Here is a 27,984-nt window from a genome sequence, read left to right as displayed (position 1 = left end):
TCTCTTAAGGTAGCCAAATGCCTCGTCAACAGGCGAATTCCAATGGCAAACTCGAGGAGCTCCCGGCAGGAGTACTGTGAAAGTCTTAAGGTCAACAAATAATAGCGTATCGCTTCTGGTGAACTAGCGAGAGTAAGCTTGTAGATGTGACTGTGGTAAAATGGGGAGCAAGTGGCAGGAGTAACTATGACTCTCTTAGGGTTGCCAAATGATTCGTCAAAAGGCGAATTACATCGGCAAACCCGAGGAGCTCCCGGAAGGAGTACTGTGAAAGTCTTAAGGTCAACAAATAATGGCGTATCGCTTCTGGTGAACTAGCCAGAGTAAGCTTGTAGATGTGACTGTGGTAAAATGGGGAGCAAGTGGCAGGAGTAACTATGACTCTCTTAAGGTTGCCAAATGACTCGTCAACAGGCGAATTCCAACGGCAAACTCGAGGAGCTCCCGGAAGGAGTACTGTGAAAGTCTTAAGATCAACAAATAATGGCGTATCGCTTCTGGTGAACTGGCCAGAGTAAGCTTGTAGATGCGACTGTGGTAAAACGAGGAGCAAGTGGCAGGAGTAACTATGACTCTCTTAAGGTAGCCAAATGCCTCGTCAACAGGCGAATTCCAACGGCAAACTCGAGGAGCTCCCGGCAGGAGTACTGTGAAAGTCTTAAGGTCAACAAATAATGGCGTATCGCTTCTGGTGAACTAGCGAGAGTAAGCTTGTAGATGTGACTGTGGTAAAATGGGGAGCAAGTGGCAGGAGTAACTATGACTCTCTTAGGGTTGCCAAATGATTCGTCAAAAGGCGAATTACATCGGCAAACCCGAGGAGCTCCCGGAAGGAGTACTGTGAAAGTCTTAAGGTCAACAAATAATGGCGTATCGCTTCTGGTGAACTAGCCAGAGTAAGCTTGTAGATGTGACTGTGGTAAAATGGGGAGCAAGTGGCAGGAGTAACTATGACTCTCTTAAGGTTGCCAAATGACTCGTCAACAGGCGAATTCCAACGGCAAACTCGAGGAGCTCCCGGAAGGAGTACTGTGAAAGTCTTAAGATCAACAAATAATGGCGTATCGCTTCTGGTGAACTGGCCAGAGTAAGCTTGTAGATGCGACTGTGGTAAAACGAGGAGCAAGTGGCAGGAGTAACTATGACTCTCTTAAGGTAGCCAAATGCCTCGTCAACAGGCGAATTCCAACGGCAAACTCGAGGAGCTCCCGGCAGGAGTACTGTGAAAGTCTTAAGGTCAACAAATAATGGCGTATCGCTTCTGGTGAACTGGCCAGAGTAAGCTTGTAGATGCGACTGTGGTAAAATGGGGAGCAAGTGGCAGGAGTAACTATGACTCTCTTAGGGTTGCCAAATAACTCGTCAAAAGGCGAATTACATCGGCAAACCCGAGGAGCTCCCGGAAGGAGTACTGTGAAAGTCTTAAGGTCAACAAATAATGGCGTATCGCTTCAGGTGAACTGGCCAGAGTAAGCTTGTAGATGCGACTGTGGTAAAACGAGGAGCAAGTGGCAGGAGTAACTATGACTCTCTTAAGGTAGCCAAATGCCTCGTCAACAGGCGAATTCCAACGGCAAACTCGAGGAGCTCCCGGAAGGAGTACTGTGAAAGCCTTAAGGTCAACAAATAATGGCGTATCGCTCCTGGTGAACTGGCCAGAGTAAGCTTGTAGATGTGACTGTGTGAAACGGGGTGCAACTGGCAGGAGTAACTATGACTCTCTTAAGGTAGCCAAATGCCTCGTCAAAAGGCGAATTACATCGGCAAACTCGAGGAGCTCCCAGCAGGAGTACTGTGAAAGTCTTAAGGTCAACAAATAATGGCGTATCGCTTCAGGTGAACTAGCCAGAGTAAGCTTGTAGATGTGACTGTGGTAAAATGGGGAGCAAGTGGCAGGAGTAACTATGACTCTCTTAAGGTCGCCAAATGCCTCGTCAACAGGCGAATTCCAACGGCAAACTCGAGGAGCTCCCGGCAGGAGTACTGTGAAAGTCTTAAGGTCAACAAATAATGGCGTATCGCTTCTGGTGAACTGGCCAGAGTAAGCTTGTAGATGCGACTGTGGTAAAACGAGGAGCAAGTGGCAGGAGTAACTATGACTCTCTTAAGGTAGCCAAATGCCTCGTCAACAGGCGAATTCCAACGGCAAACTCGAGGAGCTCCCGGCAGGAGTACTGTGAAAGTCTTAAGGTCAACAAATAATGGCGTATCGCTTCTGGTGAACTGGCCAGAGTAAGCTTGTAGATGCGACTGTGGTAAAATGGGGAGCAAGTGGCAGGAGTAACTATGACTCTCTTAGGGTTGCCAAATAACTCGTCAAAAGGCGAATTACATCGGCAAACCCGAGGAGCTCCCGGAAGGAGTACTGTGAAAGTCTTAAGGTCAACAAATAATGGCGTATCGCTTCTGGTGAACTGGCCAGAGTAAGCTTGTAGATGCGACTGTGGTAAAACGAGGAGCAAGTGGCAGGAGTAACTATGACTCTCTTAAGGTAGCCAAATGCCTCGTCAACAGGCGAATTCCAACGGCAAACTCGAGGAGCTCCCGGAAGGAGTACTGTGAAAGCCTTAAGGTCAACAAATAATGGCGTATCGCTCCTGGTGAACTGGCCAGAGTAAGCTTGTAGATGTGACTGTGTGAAACGGGGTGCAACTGGCAGGAGTAACTATGACTCTCTTAAGGTAGCCAAATGCCTCGTCAAAAGGCGAATTACATCGGCAAACTCGAGGAGCTCCCAGCAGGAGTACTGTGAAAGTCTTAAGGTCAACAAATAATGGCGTATCGCTTCTGGTGAACTAGCCAGAGTAAGCTTGTAGATGTGACTGTGGTAAAATGGGGAGCAAGTGGCAGGAGTAACTATGACTCTCTTAAGGTAGCCAAATGCCTCGTCAACAGGCGAATTCCAACGGCAAGCTCGAGGAGCTCCCGGCAGGAGTACTGTGAAAGTCTTAAGGTCAACAAATAATGGCGTATCGCTTCTGGTGAACTGGCCAGAGTAAGCTTGTAGATGCGACTGTGGTAAAACGAGGAGCAAGTGGCAGGAGTAACTATGACTCTCTTAAGGTAGTCAAATGCCTCGTCAACAGGCGAATTCCAACGGCAAACTCGAGGAGCTCCCGGCAGGAGTACTGTGAAAGTCTTAAGGTCAACAAATAATGGCGTATCGCTTCTGGTGAACTAGCCAGAGTAAGCTTGTAGATGTGACTGTGGTAAAATGGGGAGCAAGTGGCAGGAGTAACTATGACTCTCTTAAGGTTGCCAAATGACTCGTCAACAGGCGAATTCCAACGGCAAACTCGAGGAGCTCCCGGAAGGAGTACTGTGAAAGTCTTAAGATCAACAAATAATGGCGTATCGCTTCTGGTGAACTAGCCAGAGTAAGCTTGTAGATGCGACTGTGGTAAAACGAGGAGCAAGTGGCAGGAGTAACTATGACTCTCTTAAGGTAGCCAAATGCCTCGTCAACAGGCGAATTCCAACGGCAAACTCGAGGAGCTCCCGGCAGGAGTACTGTGAAAGTCTTAAGGTCAACAAATAATGGCGTATCGCTTCTGGTGAACTAGCGAGAGTAAGCTTGTAGATGTGACTGTGGTAAAATGGGGAGCAAGTGGCAGGAGTAACTATGACTCTCTTAGGGTTGCCAAATGATTCGTCAAAAGGCGAATTACATCGGCAAACCCGAGGAGCTCCCGGAAGGAGTACTGTGAAAGTCTTAAGGTCAACAAATAATGGCGTATCGCTTCTGGTGAACTAGCCAGAGTAAGCTTGTAGATGTGACTGTGGTAAAATGGGGAGCAAGTGGCAGGAGTAACTATGACTCTCTTAAGGTTGCCAAATGACTCGTCAACAGGCGAATTCCAACGGCAAACTCGAGGAGCTCCCGGAAGGAGTACTGTGAAAGTCTTAAGATCAACAAATAACGGCGTATCGCTTCTGGTGAACTGGCCAGAGTAAGCTTGTAGATGCGACTGTGGTAAAACGAGGAGCAAGTGGCAGGAGTAACTATGACTCTCTTAAGGTAGCCAAATGCCTCGTCAACAGGCGAATTCCAACGGCAAACTCGAGGAGCTCCCGGCAGGAGTACTGTGAAAGTCTTAAGGTCAACAAATAATGGCGTATCGCTTCTGGTGAACTGGCCAGAGTAAGCTTGTAGATGCGACTGTGGTAAAATGGGGAGCAAGTGGCAGGAGTAACTATGACTCTCTTAGGGTTGCCAAATAACTCGTCAAAAGGCGAATTACATCGGCAAACCCGAGGAGCTCCCGGAAGGAGTACTGTGAAAGTCTTAAGGTCAACAAATAATGGCGTATCGCTTCAGGTGAACTGGCCAGAGTAAGCTTGTAGATGCGACTGTGGTAAAACGAGGAGCAAGTGGCAGGAGTAACTATGACTCTCTTAAGGTAGCCAAATGCCTCGTCAACAGGCGAATTCCAACGGCAAACTCGAGGAGCTCCCGGAAGGAGTACTGTGAAAGCCTTAAGGTCAACAAATAATGGCGTATCGCTCCTGGTGAACTGGCCAGAGTAAGCTTGTAGATGTGACTGTGTGAAACGGGGTGCAACTGGCAGGAGTAACTATGACTCTCTTAAGGTAGCCAAATGCCTCGTCAAAAGGCGAATTACATCGGCAAACTCGAGGAGCTCCCAGCAGGAGTACTGTGAAAGTCTTAAGGTCAACAAATAATGGCGTATCGCTTCTGGTGAACTAGCCAGAGTAAGCTTGTAGATGTGACTGTGGTAAAATGGGGAGCAAGTGGCAGGAGTAACTATGACTCTCTTAAGGTAGCCAAATGCCTCGTCAACAGGCGAATTCCAACGGCAAGCTCGAGGAGCTCCCGGCAGGAGTACTGTGAAAGTCTTAAGGTCAACAAATAATGGCGTATCGCTTCTGGTGAACTGGCCAGAGTAAGCTTGTAGATGCGACTGTGGTAAAACGAGGAGCAAGTGGCAGGAGTAACTATGACTCTCTTAAGGTAGCCAAATGCCTCGTCAACAGGCGAATTCCAACGGCAAACTCGAGGAGCTCCCGGAAGGAGTACTGTGAAAGCCTTAAGGTCAACAAATAATGGCGTATCGCTCCTGGTGAACTGGCCAGAGTAAGCTTGTAGATGCGACTGTGGTAAAACGAGGAGCAAGTGGCAGGAGTAACTATGACTCTCTTAAGGTAGCCAAATGCCTCGTCAACAGGCGAATTCCAACGGCAAACTCGAGGAGCTCCCGGAAGGAGTACTGTGAAAGCCTTAAGGTCAACAAATAATGGCGTATCGCTCCTGGTGAACTGGCCAGAGTAAGCTTGTAGATGTGACTGTGTGAAACGGGGTGCAACTGGCAGGAGTAACTATGACTCTCTTAAGGTAGCCAAATGCCTCGTCAAAAGGCGAATTACATCGGCAAACTCGAGGAGCTCCCAGCAGGAGTACTGTGAAAGTCTTAAGGTCAACAAATAATGGCGTATCGCTTCTGGTGAACTAGCCAGAGTAAGCTTGTAGATGTGACTGTGGTAAAATGGGGAGCAAGTGGCAGGAGTAACTATGACTCTCTTAAGGTAGCCAAATGCCTCGTCAACAGGCGAATTCCAACGGCAAGCTCGAGGAGCTCCCGGCAGGAGTACTGTGAAAGTCTTAAGGTCAACAAATAATGGCGTATCGCTTCTGGTGAACTGGCCAGAGTAAGCTTGTAGATGCGACTGTGGTAAAACGAGGAGCAAGTGGCAGGAGTAACTATGACTCTCTTAAGGTAGCCAAATGCCTCGTCAACAGGCGAATTCCAACGGCAAACTCGAGGAGCTCCCGGAAGGAGTACTGTGAAAGCCTTAAGGTCAATAAATAATGGCGTATCGCTTCTGGTGAACTAGCCAGAGTAAGCTTGTAGATGTGACTGTGGTAAAATGGGGAGCAAGTGGCAGGAGTAACTATGACTCTCTTAAGGTAGCCAAATGCCTCGTCAACAGGCGAATTCCAACGGCAAACTCGAGGAGCTCCCGGCAGGAGTACTGTGAAAGTCTTAAGGTCAACAAATAATGGCGTATCGCTTCTGGTGAACTGGCCAGAGTAAGCTTGTAGATGCGACTGTGGTAAAATGGGGAGCAAGTGGCAGGAGTAACTATGACTCTCTTAAGGTAGCCAAATGCCTCGTCAACAGGCGAATTCCAACGGCAAACTCGAGGAGCTCCCGGCAGGAGTACTGTGAAAGTCTTAAGGTCAACAAATAATGGCGTATCGCTTCTGGTGAACTAGCCAGAGTAAGCTTGTAGATGTGACTGTGGTAAAATGGGGAGCAAGTGGCAGGAGTAACTATGACTCTCTTAAGGTTGCCAAATGACTCGTCAACAGGCGAATTCCAACGGCAAACTCGAGGAGCTCCCGGAAGGAGTACTGTGAAAGTCTTAAGATCAACAAATAATGGCGTATCGCTTCTGGTGAACTAGCCAGAGTAAGCTTGTAGATGCGACTGTGGTAAAACGAGGAGCAAGTGGCAGGAGTAACTATGACTCTCTTAAGGTAGCCAAATGCCTCGTCAACAGGCGAATTCCAACGGCAAACTCGAGGAGCTCCCGGCAGGAGTACTGTGAAAGTCTTAAGGTCAACAAATAATGGCGTATCGCTTCTGGTGAACTAGCGAGAGTAAGCTTGTAGATGTGACTGTGGTAAAATGGGGAGCAAGTGGCAGGAGTAACTATGACTCTCTTAGGGTTGCCAAATGATTCGTCAAAAGGCGAATTACATCGGCAAACCCGAGGAGCTCCCGGAAGGAGTACTGTGAAAGTCTTAAGGTCAACAAATAATGGCGTATCGCTTCTGGTGAACTAGCCAGAGTAAGCTTGTAGATGTGACTGTGGTAAAATGGGGAGCAAGTGGCAGGAGTAACTATGACTCTCTTAAGGTTGCCAAATGACTCGTCAACAGGCGAATTCCAACGGCAAACTCGAGGAGCTCCCGGAAGGAGTACTGTGAAAGTCTTAAGATCAACAAATAATGGCGTATCGCTTCTGGTGAACTGGCCAGAGTAAGCTTGTAGATGCGACTGTGGTAAAACGAGGAGCAAGTGGCAGGAGTAACTATGACTCTCTTAAGGTAGCCAAATGCCTCGTCAACAGGCGAATTCCAACGGCAAACTCGAGGAGCTCCCGGCAGGAGTACTGTGAAAGTCTTAAGGTCAACAAATAATGGCGTATCGCTTCTGGTGAACTAGCGAGAGTAAGCTTGTAGGTGTGACTGTGGTAAAATGGGGAGCAAGTGGCAGGAGTAACTATGACTCTCTTAGGGTTGCCAAATGATTCGTCAAAAGGCGAATTACATCGGCAAACCCGAGGAGCTCCCGGAAGGAGTACTGTGAAAGTCTTAAGGTCAACAAATAATGGCGTATCGCTTCTGGTGAACTAGCCAGAGTAAGCTTGTAGATGTGACTGTGGTAAAATGGGGAGCAAGTGGCAGGAGTAACTATGACTCTCTTAAGGTTGCCAAATGACTCGTCAACAGGCGAATTCCAACGGCAAACTCGAGGAGCTCCCGGAAGGAGTACTGTGAAAGTCTTAAGATCAACAAATAATGGCGTATCGCTTCTGGTGAACTGGCCAGAGTAAGCTTGTAGATGCGACTGTGGTAAAACGAGGAGCAAGTGGCAGGAGTAACTATGACTCTCTTAAGGTAGCCAAATGCCTCGTCAACAGGCGAATTCCAACGGCAAACTCGAGGAGCTCCCGGCAGGAGTACTGTGAAAGTCTTAAGGTCAACAAATAATGGCGTATCGCTTCTGGTGAACTGGCCAGAGTAAGCTTGTAGATGCGACTGTGGTAAAATGGGGAGCAAGTGGCAGGAGTAACTATGACTCTCTTAGGGTTGCCAAATAACTCGTCAAAAGGCGAATTACATCGGCAAACCCGAGGAGCTACCGGAAGGAGTACTGTGAAAGTCTTAAGGTCAACAAATAATGGCGTATCGCTTCAGGTGAACTGGCCAGAGTAAGCTTGTAGATGCGACTGTGGTAAAACGAGGAGCAAGTGGCAGGAGTAACTATGACTCTCTTAAGGTAGCCAAATGCCTCGTCAACAGGCGAATTCCAACGGCAAACTCGAGGAGCTCCCGGAAGGAGTACTGTGAAAGCCTTAAGGTCAACAAATAATGGCGTATCGCTCCTGGTGAACTGGCCAGAGTAAGCTTGTAGATGTGACTGTGTGAAACGGGGTGCAACTGGCAGGAGTAACTATGACTCTCTTAAGGTAGCCAAATGCCTCGTCAAAAGGCGAATTACATCGGCAAACTCGAGGAGCTCCCAGCAGGAGTACTGTGAAAGTCTTAAGGTCAACAAATAATGGCGTATCGCTTCTGGTGAACTAGCCAGAGTAAGCTTGTAGATGTGACTGTGGTAAAATGGGGAGCAAGTGGCAGGAGTAACTATGACTCTCTTAAGGTCGCCAAATGCCTCGTCAACAGGCGAATTCCAACGGCAAACTCGAGGAGCTCCCGGCAGGAGTACTGTGAAAGTCTTAAGGTCAACAAATAATGGCGTATCGCTTCTGGTGAACTGGCCAGAGTAAGCTTGTAGATGCGACTGTGGTAAAACGAGGAGCAAGTGGCAGGAGTAACTATGACTCTCTTAAGGTAGCCAAATGCCTCGTCAACAGGCGAATTCCAACGGCAAACTCGAGGAGCTCCCGGAAGGAGTACTGTGAAAGTCTTAAGGTCAACAAATAATGGCGTATCGCACCTGGTGAACTAGCCAGAGTAAGCTTGTAGATGTGACTGTGGTAAAATGGGGAGCAAGTGGCAGGAGTAACTATGACTCTCTTAAGGTTGCCAAATGACTCGTCAACAGGCGAATTCCAACGGCAAACTCGAGGAGCTCCCGGAAGGAGTACTGTGAAAGTCTTAAGATCAACAAATAATGGCGTATCGCTTCTGGTGAACTGGCCAGAGTAAGCTTGTAGATGCGACTGTGGTAAAACGAGGAGCAAGTGGCAGGAGTAACTATGACTCTCTTAAGGTAGCCAAATGCCTCGTCAACAGGCGAATTCCAACGGCAAACTCGAGGAGCTCCCGGCAGGAGTACTGTGAAAGTCTTAAGGTCAACAAATAATGGCGTATCGCTTCTGGTGAACTGGCCAGAGTAAGCTTGTAGATGCGACTGTGGTAAAATGGGGAGCAAGTGGCAGGAGTAACTATGACTCTCTTAGGGTTGCCAAATGATTCGTCAAAAGGCGAATTACATCGGCAAACCCGAGGAGCTCCCGGAAGGAGTACTGTGAAAGTCTTAAGGTCAACAAATAATGGCGTATCGCTTCTGGTGAACTAGCCAGAGTAAGCTTGTAGATGTGACTGTGGTAAAATGGGGAGCAAGTGGCAGGAGTAACTATGACTCTCTTAAGGTTGCCAAATGACTCGTCAACAGGCGAATTCCAACGGCAAACTCGAGGAGCTCCCGGAAGGAGTACTGTGAAAGTCTTAAGATCAACAAATAATGGCGTATCGCTTCTGGTGAACTGGCCAGAGTAAGCTTGTAGATGCGACTGTGGTAAAACGAGGAGCAAGTGGCAGGAGTAACTATGACTCTCTTAAGGTAGCCAAATGCCTCGTCAACAGGCGAATTCCAACGGCAAACTCGAGGAGCTCCCGGCAGGAGTACTGTGAAAGTCTTAAGGTCAACAAATAATGGCGTATCGCTTCTGGTGAACTGGCCAGAGTAAGCTTGTAGATGCGACTGTGGTAAAATGGGGAGCAAGTGGCAGGAGTAACTATGACTCTCTTAGGGTTGCCAAATAACTCGTCAAAAGGCGAATTACATCGGCAAACCCGAGGAGCTACCGGAAGGAGTACTGTGAAAGTCTTAAGGTCAACAAATAATGGCGTATCGCTTCAGGTGAACTGGCCAGAGTAAGCTTGTAGATGCGACTGTGGTAAAACGAGGAGCAAGTGGCAGGAGTAACTATGACTCTCTTAAGGTAGCCAAATGCCTCGTCAACAGGCGAATTCCAACGGCAAACTCGAGGAGCTCCCGGAAGGAGTACTGTGAAAGCCTTAAGGTCAACAAATAATGGCGTATCGCTCCTGGTGAACTGGCCAGAGTAAGCTTGTAGATGTGACTGTGTGAAACGGGGTGCAACTGGCAGGAGTAACTATGACTCTCTTAAGGTAGCCAAATGCCTCGTCAAAAGGCGAATTACATCGGCAAACTCGAGGAGCTCCCAGCAGGAGTACTGTGAAAGTCTTAAGGTCAACAAATAATGGCGTATCGCTTCTGGTGAACTAGCCAGAGTAAGCTTGTAGATGTGACTGTGGTAAAATGGGGAGCAAGTGGCAGGAGTAACTATGACTCTCTTAAGGTCGCCAAATGCCTCGTCAACAGGCGAATTCCAACGGCAAACTCGAGGAGCTCCCGGCAGGAGTACTGTGAAAGTCTTAAGGTCAACAAATAATGGCGTATCGCTTCTGGTGAACTGGCCAGAGTAAGCTTGTAGATGCGACTGTGGTAAAACGAGGAGCAAGTGGCAGGAGTAACTATGACTCTCTTAAGGTAGCCAAATGCCTCGTCAACAGGCGAATTCCAACGGCAAACTCGAGGAGCTCCCGGAAGGAGTACTGTGAAAGTCTTAAGGTCAACAAATAATGGCGTATCGCACCTGGTGAACTAGCCAGAGTAAGCTTGTAGATGTGACTGTGGTAAAATGGGGAGCAAGTGGCAGGAGTAACTATGACTCTCTTAAGGTTGCCAAATGACTCGTCAACAGGCGAATTCCAACGGCAAACTCGAGGAGCTCCCGGAAGGAGTACTGTGAAAGTCTTAAGATCAACAAATAATGGCGTATCGCTTCTGGTGAACTAGCCAGAGTAAGCTTGTAGATGCGACTGTGGTAAAACGAGGAGCAAGTGGCAGGAGTAACTATGACTCTCTTAAGGTAGCCAAATGCCTCGTCAACAGGCGAATTCCAACGGCAAACTCGAGGAGCTCCCGGCAGGAGTACTGTGAAAGTCTTAAGGTCAACAAATAATGGCGTATCGCTTCTGGTGAACTAGCGAGAGTAAGCTTGTAGATGTGACTGTGGTAAAATGGGGAGCAAGTGGCAGGAGTAACTATGACTCTCTTAGGGTTGCCAAATGATTCGTCAAAAGGCGAATTACATCGGCAAACCCGAGGAGCTCCCGGAAGGAGTACTGTGAAAGTCTTAAGGTCAACAAATAATGGCGTATCGCTTCTGGTGAACTAGCCAGAGTAAGCTTGTAGATGTGACTGTGGTAAAATGGGGAGCAAGTGGCAGGAGTAACTATGACTCTCTTAAGGTTGCCAAATGACTCGTCAACAGGCGAATTCCAACGGCAAACTCGAGGAGCTCCCGGAAGGAGTACTGTGAAAGTCTTAAGATCAACAAATAATGGCGTATCGCTTCTGGTGAACTGGCCAGAGTAAGCTTGTAGATGCGACTGTGGTAAAACGAGGAGCAAGTGGCAGGAGTAACTATGACTCTCTTAAGGTAGCCAAATGCCTCGTCAACAGGCGAATTCCAACGGCAAACTCGAGGAGCTCCCGGCAGGAGAACTGTGAAAGTCTTAAGGTCAACAAATAATGGCGTATCGCTTCTGGTGAACTGGCCAGAGTAAGCTTGTAGATGCGACTGTGGTAAAATGGGGAGCAAGTGGCAGGAGTAACTATGACTCTCTTAGGGTTGCCAAATAACTCGTCAAAAGGCGAATTACATCGGCAAACTCGAGGAGCTCCCGGCAGGAGTACTGTGAAAGTCTTAAGGTCAACAAATAATGGCGTATCGCTTCTGGTGAACTGGCCAGAGTAAGCTTGTAGATGCGACTGTGGTAAAATGGGGAGCAAGTGGCAGGAGTAACTATGACTCTCTTAAGGTAGCCAAATGCCTCGTCAACAGGCGAATTCCAACGGCAAACTCGAGGAGCTCCCGGCAGGAGTACTGTGAAAGTCTTAAGGTCAACAAATAATGGCGTATCGCTTCTGGTGAACTGGCCAGAGTAAGCTTGTAGATGCGACTGTGGTAAAACGAGGAGCAAGTGGCAGGAGTAACTATGACTCTCTTAAGGTAGCCAAATGCCTCGTCAACAGGCGAATTCCAACGGCAAACTCGAGGAGCTCCCGGCAGGAGTACTGTGAAAGTCTTAAGGTCAACAAATAATGGCGTATCGCTTCTGGTGAACTAGCCAGAGTAAGCTTGTAGATGTGACTGTGGTAAAATGGGGAGCAAGTGGCAGGAGTAACTATGACTCTCTTAAGGTTGCCAAATGACTCGTCAACAGGCGAATTCCAACGGCAAACTCGAGGAGCTCCCGGAAGGAGTACTGTGAAAGTCTTAAGATCAACAAATAATGGCGTATCGCTTCTGGTGAACTAGCCAGAGTAAGCTTGTAGATGCGACTGTGGTAAAACGAGGAGCAAGTGGCAGGAGTAACTATGACTCTCTTAAGGTAGCCAAATGCCTCGTCAACAGGCGAATTCCAACGGCAAACTCGAGGAGCTCCCGGCAGGAGTACTGTGAAAGTCTTAAGGTCAACAAATAATGGCGTATCGCTTCTGGTGAACTAGCGAGAGTAAGCTTGTAGATGTGACTGTGGTAAAATGGGGAGCAAGTGGCAGGAGTAACTATGACTCTCTTAGGGTTGCCAAATGATTCGTCAAAAGGCGAATTACATCGGCAAACCCGAGGAGCTCCCGGAAGGAGTACTGTGAAAGTCTTAAGATCAACAAATAATGGCGTATCGCTTCTGGTGAACTAGCCAGAGTAAGCTTGTAGATGTGACTGTGGTAAAATGGGGAGCAAGTGGCAGGAGTAACTATGACTCTCTTAAGGTTGCCAAATGACTCGTCAACAGGCGAATTCCAACGGCAAACTCGAGGAGCTCCCGGAAGGAGTACTGTGAAAGTCTTAAGATCAACAAATAATGGCGTATCGCTTCTGGTGAACTGGCCAGAGTAAGCTTGTAGATGCGACTGTGGTAAAACGAGGAGCAAGTGGCAGGAGTAACTATGACTCTCTTAAGGTAGCCAAATGCCTCGTCAACAGGCGAATTCCAACGGCAAACTCGAGGAGCTCCCGGCAGGAGTACTGTGAAAGTCTTAAGGTCAACAAATAATGGCGTATCGCTTCTGGTGAACTGGCCAGAGTAAGCTTGTAGATGCGACTGTGGTAAAATGGGGAGCAAGTGGCAGGAGTAACTATGACTCTCTTAGGGTTGCCAAATAACTCGTCAAAAGGCGAATTACATCGGCAAACCCGAGGAGCTCCCGGAAGGAGTACTGTGAAAGTCTTAAGGTCAACAAATAATGGCGTATCGCTTCAGGTGAACTGGCCAGAGTAAGCTTGTAGATGCGACTGTGGTAAAACGAGGAGCAAGTGGCAGGAGTAACTATGACTCTCTTAAGGTAGCCAAATGCCTCGTCAACAGGCGAATTCCAACGGCAAACTCGAGGAGCTCCCGGAAGGAGTACTGTGAAAGCCTTAAGGTCAACAAATAATGGCGTATCGCTCCTGGTGAACTGGCCAGAGTAAGCTTGTAGATGTGACTGTGTGAAACGGGGTGCAACTGGCAGGAGTAACTATGACTCTCTTAAGGTAGCCAAATGCCTCGTCAAAAGGCGAATTACATCGGCAAACTCGAGGAGCTCCCAGCAGGAGTACTGTGAAAGTCTTAAGGTCAACAAATAATGGCGTATCGCTTCTGGTGAACTAGCCAGAGTAAGTTTGTAGATGTGACTGTGGTAAAATGGGGAGCAAGTGGCAGGAGTAACTATGACTCTCTTAAGGTCGCCAAATGCCTCGTCAACAGGCGAATTCCAACGGCAAACTCGAGGAGCTCCCGGCAGGAGTACTGTGAAAGTCTTAAGGTCAACAAATAATGGCGTATCGCTTCTGGTGAACTGGCCAGAGTAAGCTTGTAGATGCGACTGTGGTAAAACGAGGAGCAAGTGGCAGGAGTAACTATGACTCTCTTAAGGTAGCCAAATGCCTCGTCAACAGGCGAATTCCAACGGCAAACTCGAGGAGCTCCCGGAAGGAGTACTGTGAAAGTCTTAAGGTCAACAAATAATGGCGTATCGCACCTGGTGAACTAGCCAGAGTAAGCTTGTAGATGTGACTGTGGTAAAATGGGGAGCAAGTGGCAGGAGTAACTATGACTCTCTTAAGGTTGCCAAATGACTCGTCAACAGGCGAATTCCAACGGCAAACTCGAGGAGCTCCCGGAAGGAGTACTGTGAAAGTCTTAAGATCAACAAATAATGGCGTATCGCTTCTGGTGAACTAGCCAGAGTAAGCTTGTAGATGCGACTGTGGTAAAACGAGGAGCAAGTGGCAGGAGTAACTATGACTCTCTTAAGGTAGCCAAATGCCTCGTCAACAGGCGAATTCCAACGGCAAACTCGAGGAGCTCCCGGCAGGAGTACTGTGAAAGTCTTAAGGTCAACAAATAATGGCGTATCGCTTCTGGTGAACTAGCGAGAGTAAGCTTGTAGATGTGACTGTGGTAAAATGGGGAGCAAGTGGCAGGAGTAACTATGACTCTCTTAGGGTTGCCAAATGATTCGTCAAAAGGCGAATTACATCGGCAAACCCGAGGAGCTCCCGGAAGGAGTACTGTGAAAGTCTTAAGGTCAACAAATAATGGCGTATCGCTTCTGGTGAACTAGCCAGAGTAAGCTTGTAGATGTGACTGTGGTAAAATGGGGAGCAAGTGGCAGGAGTAACTATGACTCTCTTAAGGTTGCCAAATGACTCGTCAACAGGCGAATTCCAACGGCAAACTCGAGGAGCTCCCGGAAGGAGTACTGTGAAAGTCTTAAGATCAACAAATAATGGCGTATCGCTTCTGGTGAACTGGCCAGAGTAAGCTTGTAGATGCGACTGTGGTAAAACGAGGAGCAAGTGGCAGGAGTAACTATGACTCTCTTAAGGTAGCCAAATGCCTCGTCAACAGGCGAATTCCAACGGCAAACTCGAGGAGCTCCCGGCAGGAGTACTGTGAAAGTCTTAAGGTCAACAAATAATGGCGTATCGCTTCTGGTGAACTGGCCAGAGTAAGCTTGTAGATGCGACTGTGGTAAAATGGGGAGCAAGTGGCAGGAGTAACTATGACTCTCTTAGGGTTGCCAAATAACTCGTCAAAAGGCGAATTACATCGGCAAACTCGAGGAGCTCCCGGCAGGAGTACTGTGAAAGTCTTAAGGTCAACAAATAATGGCGTATCGCTTCTGGTGAACTGGCCAGAGTAAGCTTGTAGATGCGACTGTGGTAAAATGGGGAGCAAGTGGCAGGAGTAACTATGACTCTCTTAAGGTAGCCAAATGCCTCGTCAACAGGCGAATTCCAACGGCAAACTCGAGGAGCTCCCGGCAGGAGTACTGTGAAAGTCTTAAGGTCAACAAATAATGGCGTATCGCTTCTGGTGAACTGGCCAGAGTAAGCTTGTAGATGCGACTGTGGTAAAACGAGGAGCAAGTGGCAGGAGTAACTATGACTCTCTTAAGGTAGCCAAATGCCTCGTCAACAGGCGAATTCCAACGGCAAACTCGAGGAGCTCCCGGCAGGAGTACTGTGAAAGTCTTAAGGTCAACAAATAATGGCGTATCGCTTCTGGTGAACTGGCCAGAGTAAGCTTGTAGATGCGACTGTGGTAAAATGGGGAGCAAGTGGCAGGAGTAACTATGACTCTCTTAGGGTTGCCAAATAACTCGTCAAAAGGCGAATTACATCGGCAAACCCGAGGAGCTCCCGGAAGGAGTACTGTGAAAGTCTTAAGGTCAACAAATAATGGCGTATCGCTTCTGGTGAACTGGCCAAAGTAAGCTTGTAGATGCGACTGTGGTAACACGAGGAGCAAGTGGCAGGAGTAACTATGACTCTCTTAAGGTAGCCAAATGCCTCGTCAACAGGCGAATTCCAACGGCAAACTCGAGGAGCTCCCGGAAGGAGTACTGTGAAAGCCTTAAGGTCAACAAATAATGGCGTATCGCTCCTGGTGAACTGGCCAGAGTAAGCTTGTAGATGTGACTGTGTGAAACGGGGTGCAACTGGCAGGAGTAACTATGACTCTCTTAAGGTAGCCAAATGCCTCGTCAAAAGGCGAATTACATCGGCAAACTCGAGGAGCTCCCAGCAGGAGTACTGTGAAAGTCTTAAGGTCAACAAATAATGGCGTATCGCTTCTGGTGAACTAGCCAGAGTAAGCTTGTAGATGTGACTGTGGTAAAATGGGGAGCAAGTGGCAGGAGTAACTATGACTCTCTTAAGGTAGCCAAATGCCTCGTCAACAGGCGAATTCCAACGGCAAACTCGAGGAGCTCCCGGCAGGAGTACTGTGAAAGTCTTAAGGTCAACAAATAATGGCGTATCGCTTCTGGGGAACTGGCCAGAGTAAGCTTGTAGATGCGACTGTGGTAAAACGAGGAGCAAGTGGCAGGAGTAACTATGACTCTCTTAAGGTAGCCAAATGCCTCGTCAACAGGCGAATTCCAACGGCAAACTCGAGGAGCTCCCGGAAGGAGTACTGTGAAAGCCTTAAGGTCAATAAATAATGGCGTATCGCTTCTGGTGAACTAGCCAGAGTAAGCTTGTAGATGTGACTGTGGTAAAATGGGGAGCAAGTGGCAGGAGTAACTATGACTCTCTTAAGGTAGCCAAATGCCTCGTCAACAGGCGAATTCCAACGGCAAACTCGAGGAGCTCCCGGCAGGAGTACTGTGAAAGTCTTAAGGTCAACAAATAATGGCGTATCGCTTCTGGTGAACTGGCCAGAGTAAGCTTGTAGATGCGACTGTGGTAAAATGGGGAGCAAGTGGCAGGAGTAACTATGACTCTCTTAAGGTAGCCAAATGCCTCGTCAACAGGCGAATTCCAACGGCAAACTCGAGGAGCTCCCGGCAGGAGTACTGTGAAAGTCTTAAGGTCAACAAATAATGGCGTATCGCTTCTGGTGAACTGGCCAGAGTAAGCTTGTAGATGCGACTGTGGTAAAACGAGGAGCAAGTGGCAGGAGTAACTATGACTCTCTTAAGGTAGCCAAATGCCTCGTCAACAGGCGAATTCCAACGGCAAACTCGAGGAGCTCCCGGCAGGAGTACTGTGAAAGTCTTAAGGTCAACAAATAATGGCGTATCGCTTCTGGTGAACTAGCCAGAGTAAGCTTGTAGATGTGACTGTGGTAAAATGGGGAGCAAGTGGCAGGAGTAACTATGACTCTCTTAAGGTTGCCAAATGACTCGTCAACAGGCGAATTCCAACGGGAAACTCGAGGAGCTCCCGGAAGGAGTACTGTGAAAGTCTTAAGATCAACAAATAATGGCGTATCGCTTCTGGTGAACTAGCCAGAGTAAGCTTGTAGATGCGACTGTGGTAAAACGAGGAGCAAGTGGCAGGAGTAACTATGACTCTCTTAAGGTAGCCAAATGCCTCGTCAACAGGCGAATTCCAACGGCAAACTCGAGGAGCTCCCGGCAGGAGTACTGTGAAAGTCTTAAGGTCAACAAATAATGGCGTATCGCTTCTGGTGAACTAGCGAGAGTAAGCTTGTAGATGTGACTGTGGTAAAATGGGGAGCAAGTGGCAGGAGTAACTATGACTCTCTTAGGGTTGCCAAATGATTCGTCAAAAGGCGAATTACATCGGCAAACCCGAGGAGCTCCCGGAAGGAGTACTGTGAAAGTCTTAAGGTCAACAAATAATGGCGTATCGCTTCTGGTGAACTAGCCAGAGTAAGCTTGTAGATGTGACTGTGGTAAAATGGGGAGCAAGTGGCAGGAGTAACTATGACTCTCTTAAGGTTGCCAAATGACTCGTCAACAGGCGAATTCCAACGGCAAACTCGAGGAGCTCCCGGAAGGAGTACTGTGAAAGTCTTAAGATCAACAAATAATGGCGTATCGCTTCTGGTGAACTGGCCAGAGTAAGCTTGTAGATGCGACTGTGGTAAAACGAGGAGCAAGTGGCAGGAGTAACTATGACTCTCTTAAGGTAGCCAAATGCCTCGTCAACAGGCGAATTCCAACGGCAAACTCGAGGAGCTCCCGGCAGGAGTACTGTGAAAGTCTTAAGGTCAACAAATAATGGCGTATCGCTTCTGGTGAACTGGCCAGAGTAAGCTTGTAGATGCGACTGTGGTAAAATGGGGAGCAAGTGGCAGGAGTAACTATGACTCTCTTAGGGTTGCCAAATAACTCGTCAAAAGGCGAATTACATCGGCAAACCCGAGGAGCTCCCGGAAGGAGTACTGTGAAAGTCTTAAGATCAACAAATAATGGCGTATCGCTTCAGGTGAACTGGCCAGAGTAAGCTTGTAGATGCGACTGTGGTAAAACGAGGAGCAAGTGGCAGGAGTAACTATGACTCTCTTAAGGTAGCCAAATGCCTCGTCAACAGGCGAATTCCAACGGCAAACTCGAGGAGCTCCCGGAAGGAGTACTGTGAAAGCCTTAAGGTCAACAAATAATGGCGTATCGCTCCTGGTGAACTGGCCAGAGTAAGCTTGTAGATGTGACTGTGTGAAACGGGGTGCAACTGGCAGGAGTAACTATGACTCTCTTAAGGTAGCCAAATGCCTCGTCAAAAGGCGAATTACATCGGCAAACTCGAGGAGCTCCCAGCAGGAGTACTGTGAAAGTCTTAAGGTCAACAAATAATGGCGTATCGCTTCTGGTGAACTAGCCAGAGTAAGCTTGTAGATGTGACTGTGGTAAAATGGGGAGCAAGTGGCAGGAGTAACTATGACTCTCTTAAGGTCGCCAAATGCCTCGTCAACAGGCGAATTCCAACGGCAAACTCGAGGAGCTCCCGGCAGGAGTACTGTGAAAGTCTTAAGGTCAACAAATAATGGCGTATCGCTTCTGGTGAACTGGCCAGAGTAAGCTTGTAGATGCGACTGTGGTAAAACGAGGAGCAAGTGGCAGGAGTAACTATGACTCTCTTAAGGTAGCCAAATGCCTCGTCAACAGGCGAATTCCAACGGCAAACTCGAGGAGCTCCCGGAAGGAGTACTGTGAAAGTCTTAAGGTCAACAAATAATGGCGTATCGCACCTGGTGAACTAGCCAGAGTAAGCTTGTAGATGTGACTGTGGTAAAATGGGGAGCAAGTGGCAGGAGTAACTATGACTCTCTTAAGGTTGCCAAATGACTCGTCAACAGGCGAATTCCAACGGCAAACTCGAGGAGCTCCCGGAAGGAGTACTGTGAAAGTCTTAAGATCAACAAATAATGGCGTATCGCTTCTGGTGAACTAGCCAGAGTAAGCTTGTAGATGCGACTGTGGTAAAACGAGGAGCAAGTGGCAGGAGTAACTATGACTCTCTTAAGGTAGCCAAATGCCTCGTCAACAGGCGAATTCCAACGGCAAACTCGAGGAGCTCCCGGCAGGAGTACTGTGAAAGTCTTAAGGTCAACAAATAATGGCGTATCGCTTCTGGTGAACTAGCGAGAGTAAGCTTGTAGATGTGACTGTGGTAAAATGGGGAGCAAGTGGCAGGAGTAACTATGACTCTCTTAGGGTTGCCAAATGATTCGTCAAAAGGCGAATTACATCGGCAAACCCGAGGAGCTCCCGGAAGGAGTACTGTGAAAGTCTTAAGGTCAACAAATAATGGCGTATCGCTTCTGGTGAACTAGCCAGAGTAAGCTTGTAGATGTGACTGTGGTAAAATGGGGAGCAAGTGGCAGGAGTAACTATGACTCTCTTAAGGTTGCCAATGACTCGTCAACAGGCGAATTCCAACGGCAAACTCGAGGAGCTCCCGGAAGGAGTACTGTGAAAGTCTTAAGATCAACAAATAATGGCGTATCGCTTCTGGTGAACTAGCCAGAGTAAGCTTGTAGATGCGACTGTGGTAAAACGAGGAGCAAGTGGCAGGAGTAACTATGACTCTCTTAAGGTAGCCAAATGCCTCGTCAACAGGCGAATTCCAACGGCAAACTCGAGGAGCTCCCGGCAAGAGTACTGTGAAAGTCTTAAGGTCAACAAATAATGGCGTATCGCTTCTGGTGAACTGGCCAGAGTAAGCTTGTAGATGCGACTGTGGTAAAATGGGGAGCAAGTGGCAGGAGTAACTATGACTCTCTTAGGGTTGCCAAATAACTCGTCAAAAGGCGAATTACATCGGCAAACCCGAGGAGCTCCCGGAAGGAGTACTGTGAAAGTCTTAAGGTCAACAAATAATGGCGTATCGCTTCTGGTGAACTAGCCAGAGTAAGCTTGTAGATGTGACTGTGGTAAAATGGGGAGCAAGTGGCAGGAGTAACTATGACTCTCTTAAGGTAGCCAAATGCCTCGTCAACAGGCGAATTCCAACGGCAAACTCGAGGAGCTCCCGGCAGGAGTACTGTGAAAGTCTTAAGGTCAACAAATAATGGCGTATCGCTTCTGGTGAACTAGCCAGAGTAAGCTTGTAGATGTGACTGTGGTAAAATGGGGAGCAAGTGGCAGGAGTAACTATGACTCTCTTAAGGTAGCCAAATGCCTCGTCAACAGGCGAATTCCAACGGCAAACTCGAGGAGCTCCCGGAAGGAGTACTGTGAAAGTCTTAAGGTCAACAAATAATGGCGTATCGCTTCTGGTGAACTGGCCAGAGTAAGCTTGTAGATGCGACTGTGGTAAAATGGGGAGCAAGTGGCAGGAGTAACTATGACTCTCTTAGGGTTGCCAAATAACTCGTCAAAAGGCGAATTACATCGGCAAACCCGAGGAGCTCCCGGAAGGAGTACTGTGAAAGTCTTAAGGTCAACAAATAATGGCGTATCGCTTCTGGTGAACTGGCCAGAGTAAGCTTGTAGATGCGACTGTGGTAAAACGAGGAGCAAGTGGCAGGAGTAACTATGACTCTCTTAAGGTAGCCAAATGCCTCGTCAACAGGCGAATTCCGACGGCAAACTCGAGGAGCTCCCGGAAGGAGTACTGTGAAAGCCTTAAGGTCAACAAATAATGGCGTATCGCTCCTGGTGAACTGGCCAGAGTAAGCTTGTAGATGTGACTGTGTGAAACGGGGTGCAACTGGCAGGAGTAACTATGACTCTCTTAAGGTAGCCAAATGCCTCGTCAAAAGGCGAATTACATCGGCAAACTCGAGGAGCTCCCAGCAGGAGTACTGTGAAAGTCTTAAGGTCAACAAATAATGGCGTATCGCTTCTGGTGAACTAGCCAGAGTAAGCTTGTAGATGTGACTGTGGTAAAATGGGGAGCAAGTGGCAGGAGTAACTATGACTCTCTTAGGGTTGCCAAATAACTCGTCAAAAGGCGAATTACATCGGCAAACCCGAGGAGCTCCCGGAAGGAGTACTGTGAAAGTCTTAAGGTCAACAAATAATGGCGTATCGCTTCTGGTGAACTGGCCAGAGTAAGCTTGTAGATGCGACTGTGGTAACACGAGGAGCAAGTGGCAGGAGTAACTATGACTCTCTTAAGGTAGCCAAATGCCTCGTCAACAGGCGAATTCCAACGGCAAACTCGAGGAGCTCCCGGAAGGAGTACTGTGAAAGCCTTAAGGTCAACAAATAATGGCGTATCGCTCCTGGTGAACTGGCCAGAGTAAGCTTGTAGATGTGACTGTGTGAAACGGGGTGCAACTGGCAGGAGTAACTATGACTCTCTTAAGGTAGCCAAATGCCTCGTCAAAAGGCGAATTACATCGGCAAACTCGAGGAGCTCCCAGCAGGAGTACTGTGAAAGTCTTAAGGTCAACAAATAATGGCGTATCGCTTCTGGTGAACTAGCCAGAGTAAGCTTGTAGATGTGACTGTGGTAAAATGGGGAGCAAGTGGCAGGAGTAACTATGACTCTCTTAAGGTAGCCAAATGCCTCGTCAACAGGCGAATTCCAACGGCAAACTCGAGGAGCTCCCGGCAGGAGTACTGTGAAAGTCTTAAGGTCAACAAATAATGGCGTATCGCTTCTGGGGAACTGGCCAGAGTAAGCTTGTAGATGCGACTGTGGTAAAACGAGGAGCAAGTGGCAGGAGTAACTATGACTCTCTTAAGGTAGCCAAATGCCTCGTCAACAGGCGAATTCCAACGGCAAACTCGAGGAGCTCCCGGAAGGAGTACTGTGAAAGCCTTAAGGTCAATAAATAATGGCGTATCGCTTCTGGTGAACTAGCCAGAGTAAGCTTGTAGATGTGACTGTGGTAAAATGGGGAGCAAGTGGCAGGAGTAACTATGACTCTCTTAAGGTAGCCAAATGCCTCGTCAACAGGCGAATTCCAACGGCAAACTCGAGGAGCTCCCGGCAGGAGTACTGTGAAAGTCTTAAGGTCAACAAATAATGGCGTATCGCTTCTGGTGAACTGGCCAGAGTAAGCTTGTAGATGCGACTGTGGTAAAATGGGGAGCAAGTGGCAGGAGTAACTATGACTCTCTTAAGGTAGCCAAATGCCTCGTCAACAGGCGAATTCCAACGGCAAACTCGAGGAGCTCCCGGCAGGAGTACTGTGAAAGTCTTAAGGTCAACAAATAATGGCGTATCGCTTCTGGTGAACTGGCCAGAGTAAGCTTGTAGATGCGACTGTGGTAAAACGAGGAGCAAGTGGCAGGAGTAACTATGACTCTCTTAAGGTAGCCAAATGCCTCGTCAACAGGCGAATTCCAACGGCAAACTCGAGGAGCTCCCGGCAGGAGTACTGTGAAAGTCTTAAGGTCAACAAATAATGGCGTATCGCTTCTGGTGAACTAGCCAGAGTAAGCTTGTAGATGTGACTGTGGTAAAATGGGGAGCAAGTGGCAGGAGTAACTATGACTCTCTTAAGGTTGCCAAATGACTCGTCAACAGGCGAATTCCAACGGGAAACTCGAGGAGCTCCCGGAAGGAGTACTGTGAAAGTCTTAAGATCAACAAATAATGGCGTATCGCTTCTGGTGAACTAGCCAGAGTAAGCTTGTAGATGCGACTGTGGTAAAACGAGGAGCAAGTGGCAGGAGTAACTATGACTCTCTTAAGGTAGCCAAATGCCTCGTCAACAGGCGAATTCCAACGGCAAACTCGAGGAGCTCCCGGCAGGAGTACTGTGAAAGTCTTAAGGTCAACAAATAATGGCGTATCGCTTCTGGTGAACTAGCGAGAGTAAGCTTGTAGATGTGACTGTGGTAAAATGGGGAGCAAGTGGCAGGAGTAACTATGACTCTCTTAGGGTTGCCAAATGATTCGTCAAAAGGCGAATTACATCGGCAAACCCGAGGAGCTCCCGGAAGGAGTACTGTGAAAGTCTTAAGGTCAACAAATAATGGCGTATCGCTTCTGGTGAACTAGCCAGAGTAAGCTTGTAGATGTGACTGTGGTAAAATGGGGAGCAAGTGGCAGGAGTAACTATGACTCTCTTAAGGTTGCCAAATGACTCGTCAACAGGCGAATTCCAACGGCAAACTCGAGGAGCTCCCGGAAGGAGTACTGTGAAAGTCTTAAGATCAACAAATAATGGCGTATCGCTTCTGGTGAACTGGCCAGAGTAAGCTTGTAGATGCGACTGTGGTAAAACGAGGAGCAAGTGGCAGGAGTAACTATGACTCTCTTAAGGTAGCCAAATGCCTCGTCAACAGGCGAATTCCAACGGCAAACTCGAGGAGCTCCCGGCAGGAGTACTGTGAAAGTCTTAAGGTCAACAAATAATGGCGTATCGCTTCTGGTGAACTGGCCAGAGTAAGCTTGTAGATGCGACTGTGGTAAAATGGGGAGCAAGTGGCAGGAGTAACTATGACTCTCTTAGGGTTGCCAAATAACTCGTCAAAAGGCGAATTACATCGGCAAACCCGAGGAGCTCCCGGAAGGAGTACTGTGAAAGTCTTAAGATCAACAAATAATGGCGTATCGCTTCAGGTGAACTGGCCAGAGTAAGCTTGTAGATGCGACTGTGGTAAAACGAGGAGCAAGTGGCAGGAGTAACTATGACTCTCTTAAGGTAGCCAAATGCCTCGTCAACAGGCGAATTCCAACGGCAAACTCGAGGAGCTCCCGGAAGGAGTACTGTGAAAGCCTTAAGGTCAACAAATAATGGCGTATCGCTCCTGGTGAACTGGCCAGAGTAAGCTTGTAGATGTGACTGTGTGAAACGGGGTGCAACTGGCAGGAGTAACTATGACTCTCTTAAGGTAGCCAAATGCCTCGTCAAAAGGCGAATTACATCGGCAAACTCGAGGAGCTCCCAGCAGGAGTACTGTGAAAGTCTTAAGGTCAACAAATAATGGCGTATCGCTTCTGGTGAACTAGCCAGAGTAAGCTTGTAGATGTGACTGTGGTAAAATGGGGAGCAAGTGGCAGGAGTAACTATGACTCTCTTAAGGTCGCCAAATGCCTCGTCAACAGGCGAATTCCAACGGCAAACTCGAGGAGCTCCCGGCAGGAGTACTGTGAAAGTCTTAAGGTCAACAAATAATGGCGTATCGCTTCTGGTGAACTGGCCAGAGTAAGCTTGTAGATGCGACTGTGGTAAAACGAGGAGCAAGTGGCAGGAGTAACTATGACTCTCTTAAGGTAGCCAAATGCCTCGTCAACAGGCGAATTCCAACGGCAAACTCGAGGAGCTCCCGGAAGGAGTACTGTGAAAGTCTTAAGGTCAACAAATAATGGCGTATCGCACCTGGTGAACTAGCCAGAGTAAGCTTGTAGATGTGACTGTGGTAAAATGGGGAGCAAGTGGCAGGAGTAACTATGACTCTCTTAAGGTTGCCAAATGACTCGTCAACAGGCGAATTCCAACGGCAAACTCGAGGAGCTCCCGGAAGGAGTACTGTGAAAGTCTTAAGATCAACAAATAATGGCGTATCGCTTCTGGTGAACTAGCCAGAGTAAGCTTGTAGATGCGACTGTGGTAAAACGAGGAGCAAGTGGCAGGAGTAACTATGACTCTCTTAAGGTAGCCAAATGCCTCGTCAACAGGCGAATTCCAACGGCAAACTCGAGGAGCTCCCGGCAGGAGTACTGTGAAAGTCTTAAGGTCAACAAATAATGGCGTATCGCTTCTGGTGAACTAGCCAGAGTAAGCTTGTAGATGTGACTGTGGTAAAATGGGGAGCAAGTGGCAGGAGTAACTATGACTCTCTTAAGGTAGCCAAATGCCTCGTCAACAGGCGAATTCCAACGGCAAACTCGAGGAGCTCCCGGAAGGAGTACTGTGAAAGTCTTAAGGTCAACAAATAATGGCGTATCGCTTCTGGTGAACTGGCCAGAGTAAGCTTGTAGATGCGACTGTGGTAAAATGGGGAGCAAGTGGCAGGAGTAACTATGACTCTCTTAAGGTTGCCAATGACTCGTCAACAGGCGAATTCCAACGGCAAACTCGAGGAGCTCCCGGAAGGAGTACTGTGAAAGTCTTAAGATCAACAAATAATGGCGTATCGCTTCTGGTGAACTAGCCAGAGTAAGCTTGTAGATGCGACTGTGGTAAAACGAGGAGCAAGTGGCAGGAGTAACTATGACTCTCTTAAGGTAGCCAAATGCCTCGTCAACAGGCGAATTCCAACGGCAAACTCGAGGAGCTCCCGGCAAGAGTACTGTGAAAGTCTTAAGGTCAACAAATAATGGCGTATCGCTTCTGGTGAACTGGCCAGAGTAAGCTTGTAGATGCGACTGTGGTAAAATGGGGAGCAAGTGGCAGGAGTAACTATGACTCTCTTAGGGTTGCCAAATAACTCGTCAAAAGGCGAATTACATCGGCAAACCCGAGGAGCTCCCGGAAGGAGTACTGTGAAAGTCTTAAGGTCAACAAATAATGGCGTATCGCTTCTGGTGAACTAGCCAGAGTAAGCTTGTAGATGTGACTGTGGTAAAATGGGGAGCAAGTGGCAGGAGTAACTATGACTCTCTTAAGGTAGCCAAATGCCTCGTCAACAGGCGAATTCCAACGGCAAACTCGAGGAGCTCCCGGCAGGAGTACTGTGAAAGTCTTAAGGTCAACAAATAATGGCGTATCGCTTCTGGTGAACTAGCCAGAGTAAGCTTGTAGATGTGACTGTGGTAAAATGGGGAGCAAGTGGCAGGAGTAACTATGACTCTCTTAAGGTAGCCAAATGCCTCGTCAACAGGCGAATTCCAACGGCAAACTCGAGGAGCTCCCGGAAGGAGTACTGTGAAAGTCTTAAGGTCAACAAATAATGGCGTATCGCTTCTGGTGAACTGGCCAGAGTAAGCTTGTAGATGCGACTGTGGTAAAATGGGGAGCAAGTGGCAGGAGTAACTATGACTCTCTTAGGGTTGCCAAATAACTCGTCAAAAGGCGAATTACATCGGCAAACCCGAGGAGCTCCCGGAAGGAGTACTGTGAAAGTCTTAAGGTCAACAAATAATGGCGTATCGCTTCTGGTGAACTGGCCAGAGTAAGCTTGTAGATGCGACTGTGGTAAAACGAGGAGCAAGTGGCAGGAGTAACTATGACTCTCTTAAGGTAGCCAAATGCCTCGTCAACAGGCGAATTCCGACGGCAAACTCGAGGAGCTCCCGGAAGGAGTACTGTGAAAGCCTTAAGGTCAACAAATAATGGCGTATCGCTCCTGGTGAACTGGCCAGAGTAAGCTTGTAGATGTGACTGTGTGAAACGGGGTGCAACTGGCAGGAGTAACTATGACTCTCTTAAGGTAGCCAAATGCCTCGTCAAAAGGCGAATTACATCGGCAAACTCGAGGAGCTCCCAGCAGGAGTACTGTGAAAGTCTTAAGGTCAACAAATAATGGCGTATCGCTTCTGGTGAACTAGCCAGAGTAAGCTTGTAGATGTGACTGTGGTAAAATGGGGAGCAAGTGGCAGGAGTAACTATGACTCTCTTAAGGTAGCCAAATGCCTCGTCAACAGGCGAATTCCAACGGCAAACTCGAGGAGCTCCCGGCAGGAGTACTGTGAAAGTCTTAAGGTCAACAAATAATGGCGTATCGCTTCTGGTGAACTAGCGAGAGTAAGCTTGTAGATGTGACTGTGGTAAAATGGGGAGCAAGTGGCAGGAGTAACTATGACTCTCTTAGGGTTGCCAAATGATTCGTCAAAAGGCGAATTACATCGGCAAACCCGAGGAGCTCCCGGAAGGAGTACTGTGAAAGTCTTAAGGTCAACAAATAATGGCGTATCGCTTCAGGTGAACTGGCCAGAGTAAGCTTGTAGATGCGACTGTGGTAAAACGAGGAGCAAGTGGCAGGAGTAACTATGACTCTCTTAAGGTAGCCAAATGCCTCGTCAACAGGCGAATTCCAACGGCAAACTCGAGGAGCTCCCGGAAGGAGTACTGTGAAAGCCTTAAGGTCAACAAATAATGGCGTATCGCTCCTGGTGAACTGGCCAGAGTAAGCTTGTAGATGTGACTGTGTGAAACGGGGTGCAACTGGCAGGAGTAACTATGACTCTCTTAAGGTAGCCAAATGCCTCGTCAAAAGGCGAATTACATCGGCAAACTCGAGGAGCTCCCAGCAGGAGTACTGTGAAAGTCTTAAGGTCAACAAATAATGGCGTATCGCTTCTGGTGAACTAGCCAGAGTAAGCTTGTAGATGTGACTGTGGTAAAATGGGGAGCAAGTGGCAGGAGTAACTATGACTCTCTTAAGGTCGCCAAATGCCTCGTCAACAGGCGAATTCCAACGGCAAACTCGAGGAGCTCCCGGCAGGAGTACTGTGAAAGTCTTAAGGTCAACAAATAATGGCGTATCGCTTCTGGTGAACTGGCCAGAGTAAGCTTGTAGATGCGACTGTGGTAAAACGAGGAGCAAGTGGCAGGAGTAACTATGACTCTCTTAAGGTAGCCAAATGCCTCGTCAACAGGCGAATTCCAACGGCAAACTCGAGGAGCTCCCGGAAGGAGTATTGTGAAAGTCTTAAGGTCAACAAATAATGGCGTATCGCACCTGGTGAACTAGCCAGAGTAAGCTTGTAGATGTGACTGTGGTAAAATGGGGAGCAAGTGGCAGGAGTAACTATGACTCTCTTAAGGTTGCCAAATGACTCGTCAACAGGCGAATTCCAACGGCAAACTCGAGGAGCTCCCGGAAGGAGTACTGTGAAAGTCTTAAGATCAACAAATAATGGCGTATCGCT

The sequence above is a fragment of the Schistocerca nitens genome, chromosome 6 (assembly GCF_023898315.1).
Source record: "Schistocerca nitens isolate TAMUIC-IGC-003100 chromosome 6, iqSchNite1.1, whole genome shotgun sequence".
NCBI classification, from domain to species: domain Eukaryota; kingdom Metazoa; phylum Arthropoda; class Insecta; order Orthoptera; family Acrididae; genus Schistocerca; species Schistocerca nitens.
This window is presented reverse-complemented; position numbering follows the sequence as displayed.